This window comes from Podarcis erhardii, assembly GCF_964252035.2.
Source record: "Podarcis erhardii genome assembly, chromosome: 5".
In the NCBI taxonomy this organism is placed as follows: Eukaryota; Metazoa; Chordata; class Lepidosauria; order Squamata; family Lacertidae; genus Podarcis; species Podarcis erhardii.
This window is the reverse complement of record NC_138509.1, coordinates 58,699,336-58,723,772: the sequence shown is the minus strand read 5'-3', so window position 1 is coordinate 58,723,772 and position 24,437 is coordinate 58,699,336. Positions and strand designations below refer to the sequence as shown.

The following is a 24,437-nucleotide window of genomic DNA, read 5'->3' as shown; positions in this document are numbered from 1 at the left end:
TTAGGTGGACTGAATCCTGCTGAATGCCTACACGGAATAGCAGCAGAGATATGGAAGTTGATCATTGAACATTTATCTAGAAAGCTTTCCTGTAAAAGAGGTGGGGAATATTTTTCAGCTTGAGCGCCATGTTCAAAAGGGGTTGTTTGCTGGTGCTGGACAGGGCCAGAGGCAGAAAGTGGGTGGGCAAGCAGATGTGACTGCTCCCTTTGTATACCGTGGGCTTCATTCCAGACATGCAGAAGTCAGAGGTTTCTACGTCCCAAATTGCATAGGTACCATTAAGCATCCGTTTGTGTCTGTGTACACCTGTATACTCCACAAAAAAGGGCTGTGATGACTGATGCAAGAGAGCTCTTTAGATTTTTGCTTTGCTGAGTTGATTGTGAATCTAAACATTTTGTCTCCCTAGCTGAACAGACAATATATAATCACTTCTATCCTCCCTTGCTAATTACCAAGAGCTAGGAAAGACAGAAAATGAACAACTGTGTCTTTTAAAAATAAAGATTAAAGATAAAATGTTCATGTAAAATAATTAATAAAAGGAAGTATAAAATAACATTTCCTTTGTAGGCCTGCCTCCTTAAAAGCTCGTGCTAATAAGTTGAAATATGCAGTTGCCCATAAAACGTGTTTATAATTATGTATTTCTTTATGGCTTCTATAAATACAAAAGTAACAATGACTTGCATAACATGTTTTCTTCTCTGTGCACCGGCAGCTGCTAACAAAACATTATCAAAATCATAGGGGGTGGGCACCTGCCAAGGCTCATTATCACATGTTGGAGGGATTCAAAAAGGGCTTCTGGCAAAGCTTTTTAGTCAGAAAAAGGCACTTGCATTGTTAAAGTGTGTGTGTGTGTGTGTGTGGGCACAAACACAGAAGGTAGAAGCATTAGCAGAGATGACAGCTTGCAATAGGAGAACTACTAGTAGAAACAAATGAATTACTTAAGCTGAGTTTTTGGCTTGGAATACTTTTTGTTTTTTATCTTTTGTAGAGGTTGGCGGATAACCATGAGTCATTTCATTTTTCCTGTCTTATTTCCCTTCCCCATCTTCACTTATCCAGGCTTGCCTGATTTTTAAAGACCACTTTCTAGAGGCTGGTGGAAGAACTTTCAGATCTCATTTAAGAACAGAAGTTCATACAACCACAATTAAAAGATTTTAAATCATCACAAGTGTTCTTGTAAAAATTATATACTGGTATACATTCTCCCTACCCACACAGAGAATGAGGGTCCTTACTGTGTCAGAGGTAGCCAATGTGATGCTTTGCAGATATTTCTGGCCTACAGCTCCCATCATTCCTGACTATTAGCTACACTGGCTGGGGCTGGTAGAAGTTGGAGTATGGTAACATTGGGAAGGTGCCATTTTGTCTACCTGAGTTATAAGGGGAAGGGGTGGGCTGCAGTGCATCAGAGAGTAGTTACCGGTAATTTTTATCTTCATTTTGTATCCTTCACTTACAAATGGCCTTTCTAATGACATATGAGTTTCTTAGAGAGATTAAAAACTCATGAAGATCAGAAAATCAACATATATTAGCTTCAAATGCTTACTTACATTGTTCCTTGCTGGAGGCTATGAATATGTGGCAGGGTACAGATGTCTAAAGCCATATTCTTCCGATCAAGTGTCTGAAATGGACCCCTGTCAGAGCTAAGGAAGACAAGCCATTGGACACAGTAATGTTGTCATTTCATTTTTACCCATGCAAACCAGACTCTGCAGAGTGCCTGGAATTATATTGGGAAGAGGAAAAAAGCCCAGTTGGGGAAGCCCACACGATCATAGCACAGTATCCTCAGCCAGTGGGTGGCATTCTGTGACTAGAGAAAGAGCACAGCCGTGTAAGGGAAGCAGAGGTTTCAGAGAATAAGTGTTTGCTTCCCTTCCCTCTCCCAACATTTTAAGGAGTGCCAGGTTTATTCCTGAGGAATGTCAGCTTGGCCTGGTTTGTTCGGGGCTCCAATCCCAAGAACAAGGACAGGAGGCATGTGCAGATATTTCCCACTGCTCTCCGGGACATGCTTCTCATCCAGATGCAAGACCTTAGGAATGAGTGTGAAAGGAAGTACCAAGGAGATGGTTTCCTCTGTTTTATATGTGATTATAAAAGGACAAGAGAGGGGATAGGCCTGTGCCAAGCCCCCTAAAAGGCACGGTTTCTGAGGCAGCCGTTACCATGGCAGCTGATGGCTTGATCTAGCTTATTGCCATTGACTGTCGACTTTGCTTCTTCAAGCTGTTAAACAGTTATTCACTGTTGTTGGACAGTGTGCCCCCACAACTGTGTATCCCCCCCCTCCCAGAACGATGTATCCCCAAGTCATACTCAGAACAGACCCATTGAAATCATTGTTCTTGACTAAGGCAAGTGCATTGATTTCAGTGGATCTACTCTGAGAATGGGTTAGTTGGATGCAAATTTCCATAAATAAAAATGTAGACATTTGTGAGTTTGCATGAGGGGCTCCAGAGCGTATGTGCACACAAGTGCACACTCACAAACCCACACATAAAACCAGGGTGTCACGCTAACTATGAAGTTCTGGATGGATTAAACCCTGCAGTGCAAAGCTACTTCTTCCCTACCTGATCTGGCCTGGATGTGATTAATTTTCAACCTTCTGTTAGATGTAGCAGATACACACAATATTTATATTATTTCATTATATTATATCATATCACAAGGCATTTCAGTGAAAGGCAATGGCACACAACCCTATTTCTTGGTGACATCTGAATCAGATATGAGGCTGTGCAAGCTCTGGGCCAGTGTCTGGATGCAGTGGTGGACCTGCAGGAGGGCTAATGAATTGTGTTGGAATCCTGAGAAGATGGAGGCTCTTTTGGTACCCCTGGATGTATCTTTGTCCCTAGAGGCTCAAGTGTCCTGTCTGGCTAGGAGTGCCTTCTACCAGCTTCATCTGGTTCACCAGGTATGGCCGTTCCTGGTCAGGGACAGCCGACCTCTGTAGTTCATATGTTGGTAACCTCAAGTCTTAATTACTACAATATGCTGTACGTGGGGCTGCCCTTGGGCCTCGTCTGTGGTGGCTAAACTGCTGATGGGGGCAGATAGGTGACAACATGTTACACTGTTGTTAAAATCTCTGCAGAAGCTGCCTATCTGCTACCTAGCCAGGTTCAATGTTCTTGTATTAATTTACAAAGCTCTGAAAAACTTGGGATGAAATAGAAGAGCTGCTGGCTATGGTGCCCCGTGTCAAGGAAATGGTGACGGGGGAGGTAGAGGATTCCCTCCCTTATTGTAGGGGTGGGCCAGCCATGTCTGCCTGGTTCTGAGTTTTTAAAAAATGATGTGCATGCATAAGCCCTTGGTCTAGAATGAAGGAATGCAAGTGGTCAAATAAGCTGAGAATTGCACATACAACCTGGGGGGGGGGGATTTTGTCCCTGTTTGGGGGGCAAATGTTAAGTATCATGAGCTTCCACATACCTAAGTTTCCCTTGGGTACGCTGTAACCTTTGATTTGTTTGTAGGAAGAAGCATTATGCTTTCATAGTCATTGGCACAGGGCCACTCAAATTCAGTATTGGAGGACTTTGTAATGTTTGCTGCCATGGAACAACTGTAGAACTCAACATTCATATTTCACAGTCTGATAATTTTCCAAAAAGACACACAGATCACACTAGGAAGTGCTGTACAAGAACTGATGCTGCCAGAAGTGTGTCTTTCATAAATATGGGTACTTTTCTTTAGGTGTTTCGGGTATTCATAGCTCTTTGAGAACCTTTGTTCATTCGGCCATGATGCTCCCTCCCCTGGAAGGACTCCTTTGGTTGTTGTATTTCTTCCGTATTTGTTGTGTTTAAGGTATCTCTGGAATACAAAATCTTACCAATTTGAGGCGAGTTCTTAAAAAAAATAGGACATTCTTGTATATGCTTCAGTCTCAGATATTAAGGATGTCACAGAACAGACTTGTAATTATGTCCCTCTCTCTCTTAAAAAATGCAAATAGAAAAAGAAAAACCAACACCATTAGCTCACATTAGCAAAAAATAATAAGTCGTCAGTCCTGCTTTAAACATTAATATAAACAGTCCAACTAGATCCCCAAATGAGATTAATGATAGGTACGATAAAACTTTATTCGCATTAACCAATGGCCATAGCAACAGTAAAACATTACAATATACGCAGAAAAGGAAATTTGATATAAGAGCACAATTTAAAGTCCTAAATCAGCTGTCAGTTAGTGGCCCTTATTCTGATTGCCCCTGCTATGAACCTAGCAACCTTTGCTGTTATCTGCTCATTTTGATCTGATAGAAGAAAGGACATTGTGGCAGGGGCTGAGCGCCCTGGGATGGTTAGTATGAGTGGAGTGATGATCTCGTTCCTCAGGTCTTTGTAGAGAGTACAAGACAGGAGGACGTCTGCCGCTGTTTCGGTGCTACGATCTCCACAGGGGCAAAGACGTTTCTCAGGTGGGATCTTTTGGAATCGACCCTCAAGTACTGCAGATGGAAAAACATCCAGTCTTGAGAGATTAATGATGATATATGTTCAAATGTAGAAAAGGCTTTGAGTATGTGTGTCTTCATGTGTGGTGCATTATTTGCCTTTGGGCATTTCAGGCCTGGTGGCAATACCAGTTCATTAGCTGATGTATATTTAGCTGGACCCCGTGTCTTAGGTGCTGTGGGATATTTAAGTTCAGTCACTGAACTTGAGTGAGTCGCTTTGGAAAGAAGGATGCCAGGGATGCTGTAGGCAGTGGCCTGTGGAGAAACACTGCCCAGTTCTCTGGCTGGTCACAGAGTAGCTTCCCCACAACTACCACACCTTGTCTCCCACTTTCAGGACATAGGCTCAACCAGTCAGAGGAACCAAATGCATAAGCTGTGCGACAGCATGCCCACAGTCTGGTAATGGTACCTCTTTAAAATTAAGTTACAGACATTGCTATAGGTCTTGGGTCATAGATGTGTGTGGAAATGGCACACAAGTACCGTATATGCTGCTGGAACTAATGCTGCATCAAGGTCACCTCTGGCTTTTACATTAGAAATAAACAATTAAGATAATTATTGTAGAGCAGAATTCTGCCCCCTCCCTTAATCGGCTCTATCTTTAATGCCATCCTTGTAAACCCAAATCTCATCAACAGAAGATGGATGTGGGAGGGAGGAATGTTTAGGAGACTCCCTCGTATTTCCTTCCTTTGTTGGCCAAGAGGTGAAACAGCTAGACAGAGGCAAGGGGGAGTGGATGGTAGGGGAGGGATCCTAGTCTTAGAAGATCTGGCTCTTCACAGTTTCTGACCATTTCCCACATCACCTTTAGTTCCTTGTCACATTTTAAGCTATGTGTCATTCTTTTACACAGAACAACTATGTACAGTGCTTGGAACTTCTATATTGACTTCTCCTGACTACATGGAGAGTATCCATGCCTTTAATTGAATGTTTCTGCAAGTATTTGCTGTTGGTGTGGAAATCCTCCTTGGAATTGGGACCGTCATAAGGACAAGCTGTCCAACATATTAGAGCTGGGCAGAGAGAAAAGCAACGTCCTACATAGACCGTGGTAAGAAAATGAGCAGTGAGCCCAGAAATTCATTAGTTTAGCACACAACGCAGCTATGAATATATTGGGTAATGTTAAGCAGGCCACTACAATATTCCAAGTTTGAAACGCTACTGTCCCCCAACTCGCATTTATAATATGAGGAGGATAATACTGACCCCGATGTGCTGCCAGGCTCAAAGCCTGGAGTGACTCCTTGTGTTCTGACTTTCAGTGAGTTGTGTATGGAGTTCTGCTCTGATGTTTAGTCCTGTCTCCTCTCCTATGGATCATTCGAGCCTTAATATCCCGTACTAGTCATAAAATGCCCTCTGCAGTTTATTGTTTTCTCCTATAACACAAATAGTATTTTCCCACCATGACGATGATGAATTCGGTTAGGGTGAAACCGAGTCTGGTGCATTTAAATCAACTCTGAGCACTAGCAGGAATGACAGCCTTAAACTGCGGTTACAATGCCTTGCATGGGAAATCTTGGTCGCACAGCTGGAAGTGGTGTCACCCTACAAGCCAGCTGTCCTCCCATGCCCTTTACGAGTCTCGTTTTAGAGGATGGCCCTTTAATCCTCACAGTCTCTTTGAATACAAAAGATGCCCCCTTTTTCAGTTATAAATGTTTCTCAAGGCTATTATTAAGTGGCAAACAAGCTGGTTTGACTGTAACAGTTTCCCTCAAGAAACCTTCGGGGTGTTCTTGAAGAATTCCCAGCATCTATACAAAATTACATTTCACAGGAGAAATCATGATAGTTCAAAACCTGTTGAGATTTGTAATGTAATCTTAATGATCTCTTTTGCAAATGACATTTAAAAAAAAAATCAGTCCTAGGCAGCGGTTTTTTTCTGGGGGGGAATGCAGGGGAACACATACCCCTAAACATTTTGTGAATCTAAGTTTGGCCTCAATATGAGTAGGAAAATGAGAGTACCCCTAAACATATTTTTTAAAGAAAAAAAGCACTGGTGTATGTGGCTCCCATTAGTTGAAGTCTGCTCTAAGCCTTTGGCCTGTAATTGTGATTGTTTGCTGTGGCCAGGTAGGCAGGTTGAGAGGGCGTGTTGTGGCAGTGGAGAATTTCTCTCTCTCCACCTCATGGACCTTTGTGTAAAAGGACTAAGACTTCAGTCAACTACCCACTTACTAGAACTCAATGGGACTTCCTTCCAAGGGGGCATTTCCAGGTGAGTCTTTTAAAAGAGGGCCCCGTGGAACATCTGTACTCTGTATCCATGAGGCCCCTTTTAAAGGACTCACCCTGTATAAGGCTGTACCACTGTGGGGGAGCAGGCTGTGTCAACTAATGGGCAAGACAGTGGCGTGTTTAGATTAAAGGAAAAGTTTCAGTGGGAAAAGCACAGTGTGAAGAGAAGATGGTGTTTGGGGGAAATGATCTGAGGCAGGACTCAAGTCATCAGCTCCAAGGAAGGGTACCTACTAATGTTGATCAGTAACCTGCATTTGAACTCAGAATTCACCAGTCTGCATGTCTGGATTTGGATATGGACATGTCTTTTTGGGCATTCTTTCTACAAGGCATATTTCATCTAGTGCTAATGCCCATGTGGGTTGCACAGATTTTTCCATGTGAACTTTTGCGTACATTCATCTCTGCATATGCATGAATGCTTTGAACTGAAATCTGCACTAGTGGACTGTGCTTGATGAGGTGTATTTACATGATGTTGCCGTTCCCTCCCCTCAGTTAGTATTTCCCTACCCTCCTTAAGTTCTGAAAACCTGAGGTCCATTGTGGGCGTGCATGAAGGCATTTGTTTATGTGTTTTCATCTATACTTTAATTTTTATTTTATTTTTTTAGATACAGGTTTTCCAACATACCAGATTTGCCCAAAATACTGGGTTACAGTTGTGTTTTGTGTTTTGTGTTTTGTTTTGTTTTGTTTTGTTTTGTTTTGTTTTGTTTTGTTTTGTTTTGTTTTGTTTTGTTTTGTTTATGTGTGCATGTGTATGTTCAGCCTGACCTGGCCCCACCCTCTCTGAGTTCTGGAAACCTGAAGTCCATTGTGGGTGTGCACACAGGTATCATGGGTACAAAATAGTGGGTAAAAGAATACAAAGTAAATATGTGTCTGTCCTGACCAGCCCCACCAACAGCCTACAAAGAAGTGACTCACCAACAGGGGGTGTGGTGATAGGTGATGGAAAACACCCTACCCACACAATGTGCTTCCATACATCCACAGCTGGGTAACATGCAATTTTATGTTGGATTTCCCTCCTTAGGAAAATCCAAATTAAATGGGGTGGGGTGGGGAGAGTATGGAATACTACTTGAATAAGAGCAACATTGTATGGATGACGCAAAAGATATGGACACGTGGGGTGCATCAAATCCACTTTACACTGTTGTTTGGACACAGCCAGAGAGTCCTGTAGCACTATAAAGACTTGTCGTTTTCCATGCCTCAAACTATCATGGCTGCCTCTCCCGAAGTTGCTCTTTCCTAACTGCTGTTGCACCACTGACTATCTTCATGGTTTATGTGTGGTGTAGTTGTTTTGATTTAGGTCCCTCATTCCCTTTAAGATGGCATATATAGGTCTATGGTATTTTGTCCCCACAGGAAACCTGTGAGATAGGTTAGGCTGAGAGGTGGTGATTTACCAAAGGTGTCCTTAAACCTATGCTCTTTGTCCTCTGGAGAGTATCTCATTAAGTAGCCTTGGTGCCTGAAAATGGTGCTTAGTTGATATTTTGCTGGAGAGCACCTGACCTTGCTGACCCTGCCTCAAATGGGGTTTAATTAAACTGTCAGCACTGGACGGAGGAACAAAGGGCCAGGCCTCCCCCACTTCCCCCCAGTCTCACACTAGCAGGAGGGCAGTGTCACTGTGAAAATGAAGAGCTGTTAAAAATGAATCTTGTTTCCCATCAAGGAAAATTACCAAGGCGGGAAGGTGACCTTGGCAATCATGCAGCCAAATACATTTCCATCGCTCTCCTCCTTGCTATGCATATAGTTGGTGACCCACAGTGATGTCCGAAAGATAGGCGAAAGTGGTGACAGGGAGAGAAAATTGTGGGGGTAAAACAATGTAGGTTTCAAGATACAAGTTGCTTGTTATTCCTTGCCGGCCTGGCCACAGAGTATGATCGTCTGTCTCCTTGTTCTCTTGACTCTACAGCTGTTTTATCCAGCTACTCTATACAAGGCAGCATTACTGTTTTCGTCCACACCATGTGAAGGACAATACCGTGCCTCCATCTCTGTGGACACTCACAGCACTGCTGTCCACATTCACAGTCTTCCAAATAAGGATCAAACTCTCATTATACCACAGACTTGCGTAACAGTCACTTTCTCTCAGATAGAATGGATATAGCTATATCAACCACGGAGACTTCATGTTCGAGCAAAGGACTGGCAAGGCGGGGTCTGCTTAATCTTTTCTCCCTCTGCTCAAGATTCACCCTTCCTCAGCAGCTTTGCCACCTAGGGGGAAAGGACATAGATACCTCTTTTCATCACAGGAGAGGTAATTTTGAATGGGGAAAATGGCTGGAGGGCAAAGGGTGAAGCATTCCCTCCCCTTGCTGTATCTTCACTGAAGATTGCAGCCGCCTCTGACTCCTTTTTATTCTTTTACTTTAAAAACAAACAAACCCAGTCTGCTGTGTGACTTCTAAGATTATTGTTCTGGAATCCATACAATTTGTCACTATCATGACCAGAATGAGTTCCTTTTAAAGGAAGCAAATAGGAAACCTGGTTAACTAAGCCTATAAATGTCACTGGGCTGCCATTTCAATTGGTTTAGTATACCAAATGTCTGAACCTCCAGTTCCATTAAGAGGATATAGTTTTATTGTAGAATTGGGGACACATGGCAATATAGCCACTTTTCTGAAGCTAAGCAGGTCTGGTCAGTTCCTGAATGGCAGATTGCCTCGAACCCCATCTCATCATTTCTGCAGGAAAGAATAGGCAGGTTGATGCCTCCCCACCCCCCACCCCCAAATACCACAACTGCTTTCAACTAAAAACAACAGCATGGGATATATGGTGATGGTTCTCTTGCCAACTTTCATTCAGGCAGCAGTCGAAGAATCTCTTTCCATTAATCTCCAGTTCCATCACTTTTCATAACAAATCCTCTTTTGGCATGCAGTTTCCATAGCACACATATGAAATGTATTCTAGGCAATAAAGAAGTAATAGATGAAGAGACAATATATTGCTGGCCATCCTGGTTATTAACTGTTATGTACTGAGTTGAATAGGATCCAAACTGCAGCAGTCTGATTGGTCCTAGAACAATAGGCTCCAAAAGGCAGCAGTCTGATTGGTCCTAGAACAATAGGATTCAGAATGCAGCAGTCTGATTGGTCCTAGAACAATGCAGCAGTATGATTGGTTAGCAGGAACCACCCAATCATGCTCCAGATAGAAGTGAATCCACAACCTGATTGGCCTACAGTAGAATCCTGGAATTAGCCAATCATGTGCAGCCCATTGTGTAAATAATGTATATAAAGCAGATACTTTGAGGGGACATTCATTCATTCTTCCTCACCACTATGAGCTGAATAAAGAGCATGAAATCACTTTGCGACTCTGAGTATATTTCACTGGCGACGAGGATGGGATCCCGCTGAGCTGACTGCCACACACAGCACCGCAGCACCGCCACCTGCCGCACCGCTGCCTCGCACCGTGTATCCAGGCTTCAGCTCCGGGACACAAGGAACTCAGAATGGCAACTGACAGCAGCTTCTCGCCATTCAACCCAGCATCTGGAGACTGGGAAGCGTACGCCTCCCGTTTCACCTTCCTCCTAGAAGCCAAAGGGGTCACCGATGAAGAAGACGCCAAGAAGAGGGCAATATTCTTCAGCGTCTGCGGAGAGGAGACATTTGAAATCGCCTGGGCTCTCCTTGCGCCTGAAGACGTCGCTACTGTTCCATACAAAACAATAATGGAACAGCTGAAGGGGCACTTTTCGCCACAGCCCTCAGTGGTGGCTCGTCGAAATGCCTTCTACGCAAAGCGGCAAGCCCCTGGGGAAACCATAACTGGGTTTGTGACCTCTCTCCGCCAAGCTGCCCGGTTCTGCAACTTCTCAGAGCTGGAGAACATGCTTCGTGACCGCCTCGTCGGTGGCCTGAAGGATGAGAAGCTGCAACGACGCCTCTACGCTAAGAAGAACCTAACGTTCCAGGTCGCTCTGGAGGAGGCCCTGGCAACGGAAGCTGCTGAGAGGTCGACGCAAGAGGCACGGCTGAGCCAGCCGTCCCAACCGAGGGTCCACCACGAAGACCTCACCAACGACTCGGGATCCGACAGGGAGGAGGTGCACCGAGTACAGCAGCGCACTCAAGCAGCCCACATACCACAGCTGCCTCGACGAGAAGGAGGGAACTGCGCAAGCTGTGGAGAAAGTCACGAGAGGAGGACCTGCCGTTTCCGCAACGCAGAGTGCAGGCAGTGCAGAAAATTGGGACACATCGCCCGGGTGTGTCGGGCTCGGCCCACCCGAAGCCAGGCATCAGATGACCAATCCAAGAGCCCCAGGTCCCGGGGCCCAACGCACCAAGGCAACTCGACGGAGCTCACAGACTTCCAGGTATACCAGTTGCCCCACCCCAACGTAGAGAAAATTTATGTAGAGGTACAGATAGAGGGGGCCCCATGCCGCATGGAGCTTGACACGGGTTCAACTCTATCCATAATCTCGGCAAGGACCTTAAGGAAACTGTGTCCTACTGGGGGTCCCAAACTCAGGCCGGCCCCATTCACCCTCCGGGACTTCCAGAAACGTAAGGTCCCCACAATGGGGGTGGGGACCTTCAGGGTGCAATACCGAGGGCGGACGCGGCAACTGGACTTGCTTGTGGTCAAGGGCCCCTACATTAGCTTACTGGGGTTGGCATGGTTTGGACCACTGGGACTAGCCATCACCGGGGTGAACCACATGAGCTTACAAGTGGACGTGGACGCCATATGCAAGGAGTTTCCGGGGGTTTTCGATGGGAAATTGGGACAGTATACGGGCCCCCCCATTGCTCTACAGCTTGACCCCGCAGTACGACCAGTCAGGCTCAAGGCCCGCCGGGTCCCATTCGCCCTGAAACCCCGTATAGACGAGGAATTGGACCGACTCGTGGAGCAAGGAGTGCTGGAGCCGGTGCCTAATGCCCCCTGGGAAACCCCAATCGTCACACCCGTCAAGCCTAATGGTTCGGTCCGCATCTGCGCAGACTACAAATGTACCATAAACAAGGCCCTCATGGCCCATGCATACCCAGTGCCAGTGGTCAGCCATGTCCTTGCCACCCTGGCTGGGTCGAAAATTTTTGGCAAGCTGGACTTGGCCCAAGCATATCAACAGCTGCCAGTAGATGAGGCCACAGCAGAGGCACAGACGATTGTGACGCACAGAGGAGCGTTCAGGGTAAAGCGGCTGCAATTCGGGGTCAGCGTGGCACCAGGCATATTCCAGAATCTAATGGACTCTCTCCTTAAAGGGATTCCTGGTGTCACCCCCTTCTTTGATGATGTGTTGATTGCCGGGCCCACACCAGAGGAGTTTGAGGACCGCCTCCGCACTGTTCTGCACCGTTTCCAGATGGCGGGTCTCAAGGTGAAGCGGGAAAAATGTCTACTAGGAGTGCCTCAAGTGGACTTTCTGGGATTTATGGTGGATGCAGAAGGGGTTCACCCGACTGGGGACAAGGTACGGGCCATCTGTGATGCCCCAGCGCCCAAGAACAAGACTGAACTTCAGGCCTTCTTGGGATTATTGAACTTTTACCATTCCTTCCTTCCCCACAAGGCGGCGGTAGCGGAGCCCCTACACAGACTCCTGGACAAGCGGGCCCCTTGGGTGTGGGGCCAGCGCCAGGAGGCCGCATTCCAGGCAGTCAAGGACTTGCTTGTCTCAAACTCGGTCTTGGCACACTTCGACGAGAGGCTGCCGGTGGTGCTAGCATGCGACGCCTCGCCCTATGGCATCGGCGCTGTCCTGGGACACCAACTCCCGGATGGAAGAGAGGTACCGGTAGCATACTTTTCCCAGACACTCAACGAAACCGAGCGGAACTACTCGCAAATCGACAAGGAGGGTCTGGCAATCGTGAAGGGAGTAAAAAAATTCCATGATTTCTTGTACGGGCGGCCCTTCACCGTGGTGACTGACCACAAGCCGTTGCTTGGCTTGTTTGCCCCCGAAAAGCAGACCCCCCAAGTGCTGTCTCCTTGCGTCCTCAGGTGGTCAATTTTCCTTGCCAGCTACCAGTATGCACTGATTCACCGCCCTGGAAAGGCGATGGGCCATGCAGACGCCCTCAGCAGGCTACCACTACCGGAAACAGGCCCCGACCCAGCACCTGCACAAGAGGTTATGAGCCTGGAGCTGCTTCCTGACCGCCCCATTCAGGCACAAGAAGTTGCACACCATTCCAAGAAAGATAGGGTCATCTCCCGGGTCCTGGACTGGGTGTGGAGGGGATGGCCCAGCCGCAGCCCCGGGCCAGAATTCGCCGGCTACACAACCCGCAAACATGAACTGTCAGCCCACAAGGGGTGCCTGTTATGGGGAAGCAGGGTCGTTGTTCCCCAGCCCCTCCGCAAAAGGGTCCTCACAGCCCTACACGAGACACACCCAGGGGTAGTAAGAATGAAGGCCCTTGCCAGGAGTTATGTGTGGTGGCCGGGGATCGACGGAGAGATAGAGGCCTGGGTCAAACACTGCCAGGCCTGCCAGGAATCCCGCCCAGATCCCCCAAGGGCCCCAGTCCAGTCCTGGGAGTCCGCCCGAGCACCATGGTCACGCCTGCATGTGGACTTCGCTGGCCCCTTTCAGGGGAAAACATTCTTCATAGTGGTGGACTCCTACACCAAATGGCTGGAAGTCGCACTGGTACCGTCCACTTCTACGTCCGCAGCCATCCGGGTACTACGCAGGCTGTTTGCAACCCACGGGCTCCCTGACACTCTCGTCTCAGACAACGGGACTGCATTTACATCAGGAGAATTTCAAACCTTCACAGTGCAGAACGCCATCCGCCACATCCGTTCGGCGCCATTCCACCCTGCCACCAATGGCCAAGCAGAACGCATGGTGCGGACCACCAAGGACACCCTTCGCCGCATGACGCAAGGGGATTGGGAGTACCGCCTTGCCACATTCCTTCTAGCACAGCACAGCACCCCCAGCTCAACGACTGGCCGGAGCCCCGCTGAACTACTAATGGGTCGGCGCCTTGCAATCAGATTGGACCGCCTTCACCCCGATAGAGCTCAGGATGAGGTAGTGGTGGGGGAAGGCAGGAACCCCCGGACCTTCGAGGCCCAGGACCCAGTGTACGCAAAGAATTTTGGGGCAGGCCCTGCATGGGTACCTGCCACAGTCACCAGGGTCACGGGCCCCGTGTCGTACGAGGTGCTAACAGATGGGGGGCAATGCTGGCGCCGCCACTGCGACCAGATACGGCGACGATTCCCGGGAGAAAACCAGGAGGAGGAGGACAGGTCAGAGGAGTCCCAAGGGAACAGTGGGGCAGTGAGGCCCATAGAGCAGCAGGGGCAAGCAGGAGAGGCAGAATCAGTAAATACAGAGAGGACCCGCGAGGCCGAAAGGACACCGGAACCAGAACCACGACTGAGCGAGCCGGTTGCGCCAGACCAAACAGCCCCATCCTTGGAACACGAGCCAGAACCTGAACCCCGGACCAGGGAACACCCCAGGCCGCAACGCACACGTAGGCCACCGGCGTACCTTGAGGACTATGAATGCGACCTTCCGGGCAGGACTGGAACTTAGAGGGGAGGGGTGTTATGTACTGAGTTGAATAGGATCCAAACTGCAGCAGTCTGATTGGTCCTAGAACAATAGGCTCCAAAAGGCAGCAGTCTGATTGGTCCTAGAACAATAGGATTCAGAATGCAGCAGTCTGATTGGTCCTAGAACAATGCAGCAGTATGATTGGTTAGCAGGAACCACCCAATCATGCTCCAGATAGAAGTGAATCCACAACCTGATTGGCCTACAGTAGAATCCTGGAATTAGCCAATCATGTGCAGCCCATTGTGTAAATAATGTATATAAAGCAGATACTTTGAGGGGACATTCATTCATTCTTCCTCACCACTATGAGCTGAATAAAGAGCATGAAATCACTTTGCGACTCTGAGTATATTTCATTAACAAAGTTATCAACAAAGGCTATTTGCATTTTGACAATGCATGTTTAAGGCTTTCTAGAGTGGCATACAAACTGACCTAATTTGCAGATTTTGACTTATTGCCTTAGGATAGATGCAGTGCATGTCCGTCCTGTCCCCCCCCCCCCACACACCCTTCAGTGCTTTGACTACTTGCTGGAGATGCATAGTTTCTCTCCTGGTTGCAAATATGTATGTTTGATGAGGCAATGAGCATCTTCCAAACTTGGAACAGACCCCCAGCAGTGTGTTCCATGTAGTGCCACAAATCAGGACCATCTGTGGAAGCAGCAGGTGTCAGTCATTTTATGTGTTGTCAGAGCAATCAGATCTACACCAAGTTTCCTTTTTAAAAAAACAACAACAACAAAACCCATTGGGTCCAAGATACTTTGAATTAAGGGAGAAAGTAGGATATAATAAATAATATAATACATAAGCATGTTATCATAGCTATGTTCTTTGTGAGCTCTTAAAGATAAATGAATACAGTGGTACCTCGGGTTAAGAACTTAATTCATTCTGCAGGTCTGTTCTTAATCTGACACTGTTCTTTTTTAAAAAAAAATGATATTTATTAAAGTTTCGAATAAACACATATAAACACAGACAACAATAAAAACATACATAAACCAACAAACCAAAAACAAGTATAAATTCAAACCTTATTTTCTAAACCTAATTTCCCCGACCTCCTCACACCTCCCCCTTCTGTATTCTAATCTCATTTATCTTATCAGCAAATCCATTCCCATATTTCCCATAGTTTTTGATAATTCTATTCTTTTTCCTTAATCAACGCCCCTGCAAACCACTAATTTTTAAACCCATATCTTTTTAGCCTTCCTTAATTTTATAATGTTTATTAAGATAGTCTTTGAACTTCTTCCAATCTTCTTCCACTGTCTCTTTGTCCTGGTCTCGGATTCTGCCAGTCATCTCTGCCAGTCCCATATAATCTGTCATCTTCATCTGCCATTCTTCCAGGGTGGGTAGATCTGGTGTCTTCCAATACTTTGCAATAAGAATCCTTGCTGCTGTAGTAGCATACATAAAAAAAGTTCTGTCCTTTTTTAACACCACATGGCTTACCATACCCAGGAGAAAGGCCTCTGGTTTCTTCAAGAAGGTATATTTAAATACCTTTTTCATTTCGTTATATATTATTTCCCAGAAAGCCTTAATCCTTGGGCATGTCCACCAGAGGTGAAAAAATGTACCTTCATTTTCTTTACATTTCCAACATTTGTTATCTGATAAGTGGTAAATTTTTGCAAGCTTGACTGGGGTCATGTACCACCTAATCTGTTCTAACACTGTTCTTAACCTGAGGTACCACTTTAGCTAATGGGGCGAACAGCTGCTACCGCCACACAATTTATGTTCTCATCCTGAAGCAAAGTTCTTAACCTGAGGTACTATTTCTGGGTTAGCGGAGTCTGTAACCTGAAGCATCTGTAACCTGAAGTGTCTGTAACCCGAGGTACCACTGTAATAGAATCATGGAAGTGTAGAGTTGGAAGGGACCCTGAGGATCTTCTAGTCAAGTCCCCAGCAATGCAGAGATCTTACCTAAAGCATCCAGCCTCTGCTTAAAAGCCTCCAAGGAAGAAGAGGTCACCACCTTCTGAGGAAGTCTGCTCCACTGTTAAGCATCTCTTACCATCAGAAAGTTTCTTCTGGGTGTTTAGTCAGAATCCCCTTTCCTGTAACTTGAATTCCAGTTTGCTCCATCTTCCATGTGACAGCCCTTTAGATTTCTGAAGGTGGCTATCATTTCTCCTCTCAGTCTCATTTTTACCAGGCTAAATATACCCAGCTCCCTCAACTGCTCCTCATAAGACTAATGACTACTTCCCATTTTAGTATCATTGAATCACAGAATTGTAAAGTTGGAAGGGATATTGAGGATCACCTAATCCATCCTTTCTCAACCTGTGGGTCCCCAGATGTTGTTGAACTACAACTCCCATCACCCTTAGCTAGCAAGGCCAGAGCTCAGGGATGATGGGAGTTGTATTCCAACAACATCTGGGGACCCACAGGTTGAGAACCGCTGATCTAGTCTAACCCCCTGCAGTGCAGGAATATGCAGCTTTCCCTTATGGTGATTGAATCTGCAACCACTCTTTAAGCAGCTGAGCTATCTCATGCCATCAGGAATGCAGTGAATAGGCATTTCAACCCCCAGTTGAACAGTGACAACCTGTTGATTTGGTGCTGGTTTGGACCTGACCTGTTTTCTTTTTCTTGGATGTAACATTCCTGCAAAGTGCTTCCAGGGAGGTGAGAGTTGTCCTGCCTTTATGCTTTCCCCCCCTAGTGAGGGGGCAAGTCTTGTCACCAGACATGTCAGGGTTTACCATTTGCAATTCTCTACCACAACCCCACAGGGCTGGGGAGGGGAGTGTGTGTGCTTAAATGGCATAACTGACAAAAGACCCTTCTGTGGGAAGAAGGCAAGAGGCTGGGTGCTGAGAGTGATTTGCCGAATACCAATAAGGAGGAGAAATTTGCTTTGCCAAAATGGTTGGGGTGGGGTGGGGTGGGGGAAAGTGTGTGTCTGGGTCTGTGCAACTCAGCCTGGAAGGAGGGGGAGAGTTGTGGATGCAGGGTTAATGTCAACAGTGATCAACAGGAAAATGGGATGGGATGGGGGGGGGGTGAGCTCAAAGCAACAAAGAGTCAGTGTGGCTGGGTGACAGTGATAACAAATGAGGTGCTAATGGGTGAGGAGGATCACCAGAGTACTTAGTCCAAAAGGAGCTGGCATGAAATAGCTATACTTGGCTGTGTGGTGGAAGAGGCTTCAATCTGCACCCCTGCTTTATGTGCATAAAAGTTTCAACTTTGTCCTTGTGCATGATGAAATTAATTTTCTGCATGAATAGCCAATCAACGAATGGAACAGAGGAAGCAACTTTATTATGGTCCATCTCATTTGGTATTTCCTACACCGACAGGCAGCAGCTCTCCAGTGTTGCAGGGAGGGGTCTCTCACAGCCCTACCTGGAGATGCCAGGGATTGAACCTGGGCCCTTCTGCATGCGAGTCAGACACTCTACCACTGAGCACAGAATGCAGAAACATTTTCCAGGACTGAGACTGCTGGTGTTACACTTCCTGGCCTAGGGTATGACCTATACTGTATGTTGTAGTGCATGGAGTGCTGAGCATGAATGGGCTCAAATTCCCATTCATGGTGCACTCCTGTACACACCTAGCACTTACTTCTGAGTAGACATGCCTACTTAAGTCAGGAAGCTCACTGGACAGCCCACCTCTCAGCTTCACTCATCTCAAAATGGATAAAATTGGACAATACCCATTTGCCACCACGCTGAGCTCCTTGGAAGAAGGGCAGGGATCCTAGCAATTCTCCCAGATATTGATAAGGTAACTTTTATTGTTTTTCATTGCGTAGAAAAAGGCAGCTTCTCCTTCCCCCACCCTTTTCTTGTGTCAGTGCAAATAGCCCACCATTTATCAGTTTCCAAAATTCATGTTTTTTTAAGCAAAAGTTTGGAGCTCTGAGTACTACCCTTGAACACTGCTGAGAATTCCATCTATCCAGCTGGTCAATGTTATTTCACCAGCAGAGCCACAGAAAATAATCCTTTTGAGGGTTTAGATGCTATTAGCAGAATTAAAAAGACCATCCTCCTAATGTGGTTTAGCTCAATCCATATAATAAAAATAAGTCAAAGCAATTAACAGAAGTAAATAAAATTGCCAATGGTTTACTAAGCAAATCAATCTGGGATAATTCGATTTGTGGAAAATAGAGAAGTAAAGGCTATTACTGGATGCTTTTAAGTGGGGATTATTAGGAATGGCTGGTAGGTATGAAGCTTGCGGAGATGACAGGCTGCCCTATAGCTATGCGTTAATACTGAGCACATTTGCCCTAGTTGCTTTTTGTCCATTGATTTATCTCTGCTGGATCCACTTCTGATGAGCAAAACCTGTGGCTTCTTTGTTCCAGCAGACCCTTAATAAGAACCCCTTCTTTTTGTTGATTTTGCTGTCTCTTTTTGTGCATACCCTGCTTGTACTATTCTTTCCCACCCTGTTTGTGCTGCCTGTAGTTTTGAACATGCGGTGACATTTCCAATTATGCCTGCCTGTGTTTGCAATGGGACTCATGTCAGTGTCTAGGCAAATCCCTATCAATTGTGCTTGCTTAATCACTCGCATTCCACTGCTGGAGGGTATCTGCTCAAGTCTGGGCTCATTGCAAGTGGTCATGGCAGCAGGTTTGTGTCCCACAACACCTCACATTTTAGAAAACTGAATATGGTTGAATATTGAGAAAGGAAGAGATTTAGCTTCATGTCAGTCTAACATTACATTATTGTTGTGTATGTGATATGTGTTCTTAATGTAGTTAAATAATTATGATGAAAGATATGGGGCGGGGATCATTAAAGACAGTCTGGTTTTGATTCACACACTGCTAGAAATACCTGATAAAGTATGTGGTCCTGTTTCCAGTTTACACTAGCTAGATGTGAATAAGGTCACTCCAAAGTCTCTTAGCATTGGCAGAGGCCACAGAGGCACAAACAAGGAATCTGCATTGACCCCAAAACACTATTAGCTGAAGGAAACTGAGTAGAGTTGGGGGGCTTTGCAGAAGTACTTATTTGCAGTATTTATATACCACTTTTCAGGCAGACCTCACAAAATGGTTTACAAAAGATTATTAAAACAATAAGCAATGCATTTAAAAAGTCACAATAGAATAGGTAAGACAACATGTTTGTGCAGAAGGAGCTGTTACTGCTTCTTCTCCCCTCCTCAGGGCAAGGTAGTCCTTCAGGTGCTCCTGAAGTGGCTGTTTTGGGGAGAAACATGGAGCCCCCAGCCAAGGATCAAACTTGTGACCCCTGGTTTATAAGACCAGTGCTCTCACCTCTGAGCCATGAAGTCAAGTAGAAGTTATTTGGGATCATGTGCTCACAAGGGTTGATGCTACACCTGATGACAGTGAAGCACAATACCTGTGAAAGTGGTGTTGTGAATTTAAAAACACCCAAGTCATTCAACAGCTCCAAACAGTTGCTCCTCCACCACCTTAGCCATAATGGAGGGGAGGATTCTAACTAACTCTGCAGACAATTGTGGCATATTAGCAGGAGTAGATAAACTTTAGCAAGGATACATTAAGAGCTGATACATTAAGACAGCACAGGGATACACCACTGTGCCCTTGTGTCTATAGTACAGTACTGTTCTCACAAAGCTTTAGCAGATGGGTACTTGCACAGACCTTGAGGCTAGCAATAGATATAGGAAGGTCAGATGAATAACACTTGTATTCTCAAAGCCCTTACAGGTACTCTGTCTCTTGGGAATCTGCACACAAACATACACCAAGATCCTTCCCTCCACCCCAGCATTTGGGCCTAAAGGGACAAGACACCCCATGCAGGTAAGCAAATGAGGGAGGACTCACCTGGAGGGCAAGGTCCTTGCTTTAAAGCTTGACACCTGCATCTCCTCCATCCCTCCTCCTAAATTCCCCAAATGCAAGGGGATGCTTGCCGTGCTCTGGAGAGGGCAATGGGAAATATAGTTACTTCTGCTGGTGAATACAAGGCACTCTTGCTTGGCCTCTTGCTACTGCTGGCCAAACACAGCTTGTTTTTCTTTGCAGGGCACATGAGCACAGAAAACAGAAATTACAGGTGGCACTTCATTGCATCTCCCTGCAGTGGATGGTTGAATATTGTCTGCCCTGAGAAGTGAACATCCAGATGCAGTTATCAAGTGGATTGCCAGTGGAAAATTGGGGAGACCAGAGTGAGGCATGAACAGTACCTAGGGTGATATTTTCCCCTCCTTTATTCATTTGACAGTCCCAAAGTAGCACATGGTTGCTTGAATTTAATGCCTGTTACCATCCTCAAGTCTCTTGTCTCTCTGCAGGCGACAAGGCAGCTATTCAACACACTCAAGAGGCAGATTCCCTGTGCTAGGCAGACAAAGCCTCAGCAGCAGTAACCAGTAAGAAGTTTCTCTGTGGGGCTACCATATTTTTATTTCTAGTAGGGCTCCTGTGCCTTTCCAGAGTGTACAATGCACAGCAATGTATAAACTGCTGCATTACCCAGGGTAGAGATGCTGTGATGGAGAGAGGTATGTCAGTTCACTCTACTGTCTGCCATGCAGCTTCCAAAGGCATTGGGGCCTTGCAAGATAAAGGATGATGCCAACCCTCCATTCTTCTGTGATGAAGCCAGATCAGACTACAGAACCAATGTTCTTCAATAAAAGTTGTGACCACTTTAGCTGTGCTTCTGTTCTCTTTAATTGATGGGGAACCTGCATGTTTCTCACCCTAGAATGGGACGCACTAATGGGAAAAAGTATCTTTAATCTTCTACCACAACACCAGGGATCAGAAGCCTGCCTATAGCCTTCCCAGTGGGACACTAGCAAGGGAAAATGGAGGTCTTAGTAGCACAGTGCTGACATCTCTCACCCCCTGCCTTCAGATACTGTTCAGATGTAGATGAACCAGTGCAGCTGGTTGGATGAGGAATGTTGGGTGGATAGCAATATGTCCTAGGAAAATAAAAGGCAGGCACAGGCAGTCATCCCAACAAGTGCATGTTGCAGAATAGAATGAAGGAGGCTAGCAAAGTGAAAGGTTTCCTGTGACACAGACGAGTCAGATGGTTACCTTGGGATATTTGTTTATGTACCAGACACTCTGGTTGGCTATCACATTTCACTCTTTTTGGTGTGAATACATGCCCCAGAACTTTGTCCTGTGAGATTTTAACCAAAGGTTGAACCCCAATCTTCATCTAGAAGAAGATTGTGCTTTTCCACTGTGTTTTTCCACTGATCCATGGCTCCAGTTAGGGTTCCTTTGGTATTGGACTACAGGTCTGGAATCTCTTGGTTCCATGCACAGGTAAGCTGGCGGGTGACAGGTGGTGTGTACTCGTGGACGTGGCCTCTGGACAAGCGCAAAGATGTTAGCGGTTGGTTGTATGGCTAAGCTGTTGCTCTTTGAGTTTTTGTCCTGCTCCCTCTCCATGTTTCCACCTAAAATTATTGTTGCCATTAGAGCCCCAGGAAGTTAAGCTTTGTCCTGTGATAGACACATTTTTTTCTCCCTAAAGTTGCACCCACATCTCTGTTTCCTATTGCATTGCTTTTTCCCACTGAGTTACCAGGCGATATATTACCTCCCATGACCCTGCTTTTGTTACTGTCCATCATGCCTTATTTATTACATTTATATGCCACCTTTTCTCCCAAGGAGCTCAAGGTGGTGCATTTGGGTCTTTCCCTCTTCCGTTCTATCCTCACAACAACCCTGTGAAGTAGGTAAGGCTGAGAGATGGTGACTGGTCCAAGGTCACTTAGTGAGCTTCATGGCTGAGTGGGGGTTCAAACCCTGGCCTCCCAGGTCACAGACCAACTCTCTAACCATTACGCAGCACTGTCCTTCCTCCCTTCAGTAAAGATTTCCCCTCTCACTCAGACCCAGTACAAATGTGTTATGTGCAGTATTGTTGGTATTGGCTGTGTGGAATCATTGGTACCCCAGCAAGACTTCTGGGAATCCTCTGCATTATATGGGAAGCATTGTCCTCTATTCCTGTGAGCATGGCTGTGTGCATTGCCTCTGGAAGGAGGGATGTGCTTGCTCCAGGAAGCAACCATTGCATTATTGTCTTCTGTGCATGGCTAATATTGGGGCACCATTGGCAAGCATCGTCACAATTGGCAGTTGATGGTGGCACAAAGAAATTGCCTTATGCTGGGCCAGACTGTGGGTTCATTTAGCTCTGTATTGTCTCCACAGACTGGCAGCAGCTCTAAAAGATTCCATACGGTGGCCTTTCCCAGCCCTTCCTGCAAATACCAGGAGTTATGTAGCATTCTCTCTGTGAGCTACTTGCCTCCAAGAGTTGTCAGGGTGCTGGGGAGTGACTGCTGGTCTCACTGCGTAAGCTTTTGCTTCTCGTGCTATTGCCGTGTTTCTGTCTTTGCCGGTGGCAGTGCAAGGGATCCCAGGAGGGTAAGATCATAGAATCGCTCTGGCTATCAATAAATGTTGAGAAAATAAGTGTCTCTTAAGAAGTGTCTCATTCGTGGACGAGTTGTCCACAATGGGTACATGCACATGTGTGTTCAAAGACACACACCCTGTCATTAACAGCATGGGCCACAGTTATTTAGGGAGAAAAAGGGGGGGGTTCATTCCTCTCGTCTCTGTTAAGCTAATTACCATTCCATGCTTATCTGCTCTTAGGCACCTAGACTGAGACGTCTGTGGTTAACTTCCCCACCCCTTGCCTAAAGTCTACTAGAGTGCTTGAGCAATTAAACAGTCTTTGGATTAGCATGTCTCATCACCGGCTGCCTCTCCCCCCCCCCCCCTTAGAGGCTTCAATCTCATTTTACGCCCATGTTTTTCTTAAAGACAAGAAAAGCTGGATTAATTTTTACTGTGCCCAAGGGAGCCATTTGTAACTAAAGATGTCTCACTGTCTGTGCACTGGGTGGTAGGAAGCAGCAGTAGAGATGGCTTGCAATATATAGCTCTGAATCTGCATCCCCCACCCCCTCCCTGTCCTTCTCTCACATCTGACTCTGGACTTTGCCAGGAAGAGAGCTGACAGTCAAGCTTGGCTTTTTAAATGAGAGGGGGCAAAGCTGCTGCCTGCTGTGATATCTTTCCTCCCCTAACTCCAGGTATCCATATTTATTCAGACTACTTCCACCACACCTTAAACTGTCTGTCTTCATCTCAGTTTCTCTAAGCAAGGAGGTTGGCAGCATGCCTGTTTGTACAGTAGTTTTACACAGGTGCAAATTTATAAGGGAACAAAAATATGATACTAAATTAATGTTTGTTGTCTGCAATGCGATTTATGTAGAAGAATTATGTTTTGATCTGGTTTACATAATTCTGTGGTTATTGTTCCATAAACAGGATCTCAGGTTCCCCATGAGTCCTACTCAGAGAAAATGTACATGGATTTCCCACGTGTATATATGCTCATGAGTGTTTCAGAAAGTTACCATGTGAGAATCAAGTGTTACACCAGAATAGGATAGGCTTTAGAAAGCTCCATGTGTATATACTGTTTCATTGGTAACGTAAGAGGAAAAATGACTATTACTCATACTTAATCTAAGCACAATCACAAGGGCTCCTAATTAGGTGTTTAGCTATGTGATCTTGAATGTTACCTGTTAACTCTGTTCTATCCTGTTTCCCCTTTGTTTTTGTTTAAACCAATTCACAAACCAGGAACTTATGCATTGCCCACTAATAGCTATTCTTGTGATGTGCAAATGACATGAAAAGACTTGGTCTCTTTATTTGTGTCATTTAGTATTGCTATGATCCTTGTTTATAAGATCCTAAAAAGTTATTTAAAAGGGGGGGAGCTCCATTTCCATGTTTTTTCATGCTGTGTTATATGGGGCCGAATGTGCCTGTGTTTGGGCAGGGGGGAAGACATATTGTGATACTGAGAGTTCTGTTCATTTTTATACTACAGCTTCACTTTGGCTGTTTCTTTCTGGCTTAAAACTGACCCAATTTTCTCTCAAGGCCAAACTCCATGCTACATAATTAATCACATAACTTGTCCTTACATGGCTTTTTTTCCTTTTAAGTGTAGCAGGACCATGAAGCATAGG

The 24,437-nt window shown here is 45.8% G+C and overlaps 1 protein-coding gene across 1 annotated transcript in view; it reads left to right on the top strand.

Moving 5' to 3' along the window:
* Nucleotides 1–24,437, top strand: part of SLIT1 (slit guidance ligand 1) — a 134,206-nt gene that overhangs the window by 27,283 nt on the left and 82,486 nt on the right. The window lies entirely within an intron of this gene.